Genomic DNA, 7,843 nt, shown 5'->3' with positions numbered 1-7,843 from the left:
CACATCAAGCTAAAAAGCTTCCGCACAGCAAAGGAAACAATTGACAAAGTAAAGAGACAACTCACAGAATGGAAGAAAATCTTTGCAACCACCCATGTGACAAGGGGTTAATAAGTAGAATATATAAGGAGCTCAATGGGGGGGGAAATCAAATAATAATTTCCCAAAAGAAAACATACAAATGATCAACGGATACATGAAAAAAATTCTCAACATTATTAGTCATCAGAGTCACGCAAATGAAAACCACAATGAGATATCATCTCACCCCAGTTAAAATGGCTTTGAACAAAGAGACAGGCAAAAACGAATGCTGGTGAGGATGTGGAGAGAGGTGAACCCTTGTATACTGTTGGCAAGAATGTAACTTAGTGAAGTCATTACAGAGAATGGAGCTAGGGAGGCATTCAGCACAAAACTGAAAACAGAACTACCCCCGCGCCCCTGCAATCCCACTGCTAAGTCTATATAAAAGGAGGGGAACTCAGTATATCAAAAAGATCTCTGCACTCCCATGTTTATTGCAGCACTATTCACAGTAGTCAAGGTATGGAATCAAACGAAGTGTCCATTAACAGATGAATGGACAAAGAAATTGTGAGATACACCCGCATACACAGAAAATGGAATATTATTTAGCCTTAAACAAAGAAGGAAATTCTATCATGTGTGACAACAAGGATGAACATTGAGGACATTATGCTAAATCTGGTAATCCCAGACACAGATAAACAAGTACTGCATGAGGTACTACATGAGGTATCTAAAGTCATCAGACTCATAACATAAAAGTCTACAATGGTGGTTACCAGAATCTGGGAAGTTATAGGTAAACAGGCATACATTATTTATTTATTTATTTATTTATTTATTTATTTATTTATTTATTATTGTTGGGAATTAATTGAGGGTACAATCAGCCAGGTTACACTGATTGCATTCGTTAGGTAAAGTCCCTCTTGCAATCCTGTCTTGCCCCTAGAAGGTGTGGCACACACCAAGGCCCCACCCCACTCCTTCCCTCTCTCTGCTCTTCTTTTCCCCACCCCTCCCTCCTTCTTTCTCTCTCTGCTCTTCCCTTCCCCCTACCCCCCCATGACCTTAATTGTCATTAATTGTCCTCATATCAAAATTAAGTACATAGGATTCATGCTTCTCCATTCTTGTGATGCTTTACTAAGAATAATGTCTTCCACTTTCATCCAGGTTAATACGAAAGATGTAAAGTCTCCATTTTTTTTAATAGCTGAATAGTATTCCATGGTGTACATATGCCATGGAATACTTGTTAATCCATTCCTGGGTTGGTGGGCATTTAGGCTGTTTCCACATTTTGGTGATTGTAAATTTAGCTGCAATAAACAGTCTAGTACTGTTGACTGTTGTCCTTATGATAAAAGGATTTTTTTCCTTCTGGGTAGATGCCCAGTAATGGGATGCAGGATCAAATGGGAGGTCTAGCTTGAGTGCTTTGAGGATTTTTATTGTTTCATGCCTTAAATTTAAGTCCTTTATCCATCTTGAGTCAATTTTTGTGAGTGGGGAAAGGTGTGGGTCCAGTTTCAGTCTTAACCCAAACGCCAGAAGATCTTGACATGAGTGGGTGCATCCCTGCTATCATCCAACCCTAGGGTTGCTTCTCTGGCTGAACCCTAAGCATTCTCCCAGGAAGCAAGGGTGGGGTGCAGAGACATGAACTAATGCAGATGACCTAGGCAGGACTTTGCAGTGGAATCCCCTGGAAACAGCAAGACATGAAGACCTTTGGGCATTCTAGACTCAAATTCTGTGTACATTCCCCTTTCCCTGAGCCAGGCCAGGGATACTTAAAAACTGGACTCTTTGAGATAGCATTATATATTCTGGGTAGTGACAGAAAGATTCAGGGCTGAAGCACGCAGAGCTCTCTGAGGACCAGGATTTTTACTTGAGTGCCCCAGTCTGCCCACAAGGTCCAAACCAGAGATCATGATGGTGATTATGTACTTAGGAGGACTAATCAGCAATTCAGTGGCCATGCTGTGATTTTTTAAAAAAATATTTGGACTATTCTGATGCAAACTCCTCTTTTAATGATATTTCATGTTGCATCTCTTTTTATTTTATTTATGCAGCTGTTGTTTTTCCACTTGACGTTCAATTGATATTTAATTTGCAAAAATTTTGCATGTATCTGATCTATTAAGAGAATCATTACTCAGCACTTGTGCAACACTCCAAGTAACATTTTTGTTTGTTGGTCTAGCAACTCAGGGACTTTCTAAGGAGCTTGGTTCTTATGTTCTGCCACTGTAATTTGCTCAGTGTTTTGGCTGCTATGCTCTGTCCTATTGCTTCATGGCTATAAGATGGCTCCTGAAGCTCCAGGTATCACATCAGCATGATAGACTTGCCAGTGAGGCTCAGGAGTAAAGGAAGGGAAAGGCCTCCTTATAAAATGCTCTGTTACTAAAAGAGAATTCTGCCTCTCAGAATCTGGGTGTGTTCTGCTTTAAGTGTCATTGGCAATACTTGGCCATGTACTTAGCTCTGAATCAATCATTATAAATGGGATTGCTAAAATTGCTTTAACCCAAACTTCATTTCTTCCCCACCTGCTCCCCGAGATGCCCAGAACACAGCTACTCAAACAGAACTAGGTTTCTATTAGTAAGAAAGAAGTGAACAATGGCTGCTATGCAGACCACCATCAATGTCTGCTGGTATTACTGCTGGGGAGAGCAGCTCTGTGGTCCTCAGAAGCAGTACACAATAGGACCCATGAGAGAGGGTGGTGCTGTCCTCTTCAGCTCCACAGCAGACAAAAATGTTGCCCTTCCTGCTTCTTCCTTTTATTCCAGCATCCATCCAGGTGTCCATCTGGCCCAAACCCTAGGGCTAAGTCCTAAGGACATTCAGTTACTTTAGGATTTTGCATATGCTACTGGGATACTGGGAAAAGATGGAAAGAAAATTCATGTTGCTAAAAAACACATACATACACACACACACACACGGTGCCAAAAAAATGTGTACACAATTTAAGGAAGGAAAAAATGTATTAAAATGTTAAAACTCAAGTTACGTTTAGTTTCTGCAATTACAAGAGATACAAGATGCACAAGGTAACAAACATTGTTGGTATATATTATTACAATTTTAATATATTTTTTCCTTTCTTAAAATGTATATACAGTTTTTGGCACCCTCTGTATGTGTGCATGTATGTGTGTATATATGTGTACATATATACATATATATGTGTGTATGTGTGTGTGTGTATAAAGCACTTGACATGAGGTCTGTCCTCTTGACAATACATTACTGTTGACTGGAGCTAGTATGATGTACAGCAGATCTCTAAGCCTTATTCATCTCATTTAATTAAAAATGTATGCCTGTTCAAGACAAGGAAATAAAGGGAATCCAAATGGGAGCAGAGGAGGTCAAACTCTCCCTCTTTGCTGAAGACATGATCTTACACTTAGAGAATCCTAAAGACTCAACCACAAGACTCCTAGAAGTCATCAAAAAATACAGTAATGTTTCAGGTTATAAAATCAATGTCCACAAGTCAGTAACCTTTGTATACGCCGATAACAGTCAAGATGAGAAGCTAATTAAGGACACAACTCCCTTCACCATAGTTTCAAAGAAAATGAAATACCTAGGAATATACCTAACAAAGAAAGTGAAGGACCTCTATAAAGAAAATTATGAAATCCTCAGAAAGGAAATCGCAGAGGATATTAACAAATGGAAGATCGTACCATGCTCATGGATTGGAAGAATCAACATTATTAAAATGTCTATACTTCCCAAAGCAATCTACCTATTCAATGCCATTCCTATTAAAATACCAACATCGTACTTTCAAGATTTGGAAAAAATGATTCTGCATTTTGTATGGAACCAGAAAAAAATCCATATAGCTAAGGCAGTTCTTAGTAATAAAAGTAAAGCCAGGGGCATCACCATACCACATCTTAGGCTGTACTACAAAGCCTTAAACACTGGAAAGAAGACCTCATGACCAATAATCCATCTTCATATGAATCTCAGCCTTCCAGTAACTTTGCGTTGTCTCTGAGATCAGCTTGTCCTGGGCTCCAGTGGTTCATGAACTCAGCTTTCCATGGGCTCCCACTCCAGCCTACACAGAAAGAGGCCAGATGTTCAGGACAGGGTTTACCAAGACATAGCAAGTGATGAATGTGGGGAACATGAACATATCTCTGCTACACTGGAGGCAGGAGCTGAGAAAAACTGAAAAATGCACAGGATGTGGTGGGCATCACAATTCAGTTAGTGTTGAGCTGCAGGCATACACAGAGAAATAAACAGTTTCTTCTCACCCTATATAAGTCTCTGATTTTCCTCCAGGTTGGAGCTAAGGAAGAAATACAGATTCCTGAAATTTCGATCATAGAAAACACGAGGCAATATTAGATGAATCTCACCCCCTAATTAGCATCTGGCAAGAATCATATTCCTGCCCTAATCCTCCTTTTCAGAGTCAGCACAACTTGGTTTTGCCAAACACAAAACGCACATCAAAGCTATGGTGTCAGTATTTACACCAGAGGAACTGGCAAATGCTACACATCAGGTACTGTCTTTGAGAGAGTTGATCGTTAAACCTTTACCAGCATACCACTATAAATTTCCAAAACCCAATTTAAAGAAAATGGAAAAGACTTCATTTTTTTTAAAGCTATGAAATCAACATCCTCCCAGAAAATTAGAGAATTGATAAGCCATGTCTGTTTCTATAGTGTACCCCATCCTGTTTACCCTTCTCCCTCATCTGAAGTAACCAATGGCCAAAAACTTGTGTTCAAATTTCCCTTGAAATTTTATAAATATAGTATTATCTCATGTACTTCTATTTCTGTGTACATATACATGAACCCTGTCATTTTTAACTTTATTGCAAAGTATAATTTTCACAAGTATTTTTAGAATCTCATCAAATATATAGTGAGCCCATGTTAATGTTTTATTAATTCATTAATGATAAAATTATCATTGAAAATTCCTATCTTTGGGCCAGGTGTGATGGTTCATGCCTGTAATCCTAACACTCTGGGAGGTGGGTGGACTGCTTGAGCTCAGAAGTTCGAGACCACTCTGAGCAAGAGGGAGACCCTGTCTCTAAAATTAGCCAGGTATTGTGGTGGACGCCTGTAGTCCCAGCTACTTGGGAGGCTGAGGCAAAAGGATCACTTGAGCCCAAGAATCTGAGGTTGCTATGAGCTATGATGCCAACCCTTTTCCCTAATGTTTTTCATTTCTTCCTATATTTCTTTTTTTCCCCCACAGGGATTGTTTTTCTTTTGGTTACATGTTTTATTCTTTTAGTACTCATTTATGGGTGATGGATACAGTTTTTCATTGCCTAAAATGTCTCTATTTCACCTCCAATTCTGAGAGATTTCTGTTGTTCTAGAAGTCTAGGCTGGCAGCTATTTTCTTTCACCTCCCTAAATAGGCCATTCACTTGTTGCTGACCTTAATCATTTCTGCTGTGAATAAGCTACCCATAATAATGCCTGAAGCTATAGACCCTCCATTCTCATTGCCCTACAGTGATCTATTGTGTGAACAATCACAATATATTTAACCACAACGATAAGAGTCTCACTTTTGCTCAGGCTAGTTTCAAACTCATGAGCTCAAGCAATCCATGGGCCTTGGCCTCCCAGCGTGCTAGGATTACAGGCATAAGCCACCTCGCCTGGCCAGTTTTAAACTATTTTAAAACCAATGATTTTTTTACTTATATACCTAACTTCAAAAAAGTAATTTAACTTTGGTATAATAAGAATAATTCATGGCTGGGCACAGTGGCTCACACCTGTAATCCAGAACTCTGGGAGGCCTAGGTGGGTGGATCTCCTGAGCTCAGAAATCTGATTGCAGCCTGAGCAAGAGCTAGACCCCTCTCTACTAAAAATAGAAAAACTAGTTGGGCGTTGCGGCAGGTACCTGTAGTCCCAGCTACTTGGGAGGCTGAGGTGAGAGGATTGCTTGAGCCCAGGAGGTGGAGGTTGCAGAGTGCCTGAGTGAGACTCTTGTCTCAAAAAAAAATTTTTTTTTTAAAGCAATAGTTCATAAGCCAAGGAACAGACTGAATTGAGAACTTGAGCATTCAAAGAAAGGGGAAAAGTAATAATTCAAACATTTTCTACAAGGAAACCTCTGGTTCTAAAAAAGGAGAGGTTAAAACTAACCACCCACTTTTCTGACAAAAAAAAATTAGTTATTAATCCTTGTTCTAAAAAATAAAAAAAAATGATTTACAAACCTGGGAAATGTCACCTATTTTAAATAGTGTAGCTTTGTGCTTTTCTCTGAGTTGATGAAGTGATAAAAGAATGTAAAATCACGAATTCATGGTGTGATATATTTTGACTCTTTGATTCCATGCATAAATTTGTAACTCTTTTCTGAAACTAAATGAGTTTAAAATTTTATGTAAATATAAGGTCAAACATGAGATATCAATAGACATGAATTCCTACAGAGTGTTATAATTTTAAAATGTATCTTTTGTGAACTGGTTCTAGCAGTATTTGTATGATCTGAAATAATATAAATCTATTTTTTAAAGTCCATTAGTGTTCACTATAATAAACAACCAAATACCTTAACAAATATATCTAAAAGACCCATGTTGAAACCGTCTTGATCTGAAAATTGTGATTTGCTCCAGTCTGTGCATCTGATGAATTCTTAGTCATCATCCTGAAGCCACATAAATATCCTCAGAAAGATATGACAACTTCCCAACACTCAGTAATCAAAAGAAAATACATGTACACATATGAATAATTTCATTTTTATCATTTAACAAATTTATTTTCATTGAGAAATAGCAGGTGTATATATTTATTATGTACATGCTATTTTGATGAGTTCAAAATATTAATCCTATTAAATGTCTTTCATATTTTTCTCCCCCAATTTTTGTTTCTCCTTCAAACATTCTAGCATTTCTCTAAGACTCTAGAAGCTGTAAGAGGAATTTCTCCCCCTAAAGCCTCCAAAAGAAACACATCCCATCTATCATGTTGATTTCAGTCCGGGGAAACTCATTTTGGACTTCTGCTTTCAGAGCCCTAAAATAATAAATGCACATTATCCAAACCCACTAAATTTGCAACAAGTTCCAGCTACAATGGAAAGCAAATCTGCCAGCCAAGATGTGTCATATAATCAATTTCACTCAAATTTTATTAGCAAGAACTGAATACAAAATAAGCACAAGAGTACAAGCATTTCCAAGGGGTTGCTTGACACTGTGAAAGGATAAACACCAATTTTTTTTTTTGTTTTTTTGCTAAACAATTAGTCATTTTTACCTCATAATACATTTGCTCTGCCGAAAAAATAGTCATGGAAATATATGTATAAGCAGGGATTTGTTCTTGCCTACTCCCCACAGCTTGTATCCCGAGTTAAGGTTTGTAGGGTGACTGGCTCCTCTATCTTGGAAAGAAGAAAGATCTTGCCAACTTGAACTTCTAAGACAACTGGAAAGAAAACAAAACCTCCAGAAGCCAACCCAAGGCTTGGCTGATGTGGGAAGGGCTTTCATGCACTGTCTGGGGTGAAGGGGGAAACCGTGATGAATGTTGGGACCTATTGTCCCTGTTCACTGCCCCTTAGTTTTGGACTCGAGGACAGAAGGCCCCAACTGAACACCCCCTTTCCTGTATACATGAGGGTAGAACCTGGGACTGGGGAGCTTTGTTGCCCCTACAGCCTGAAACTACCAACCCCAGTAGGGCTTTTGACTGATGGCAATACTTGTCAACCTAAGGAACAGACAGAGAGAAGCTCTCTAAAAGAAAACAATATT

This window comes from Nycticebus coucang, chromosome 10 (assembly GCF_027406575.1).
Source record: "Nycticebus coucang isolate mNycCou1 chromosome 10, mNycCou1.pri, whole genome shotgun sequence".
NCBI lineage: Eukaryota > Metazoa > Chordata > Mammalia > Primates > Lorisidae > Nycticebus > Nycticebus coucang.
The sequence above is the reverse complement of the archived record's forward strand: the minus strand, read 5'-3'. Positions refer to the sequence as shown.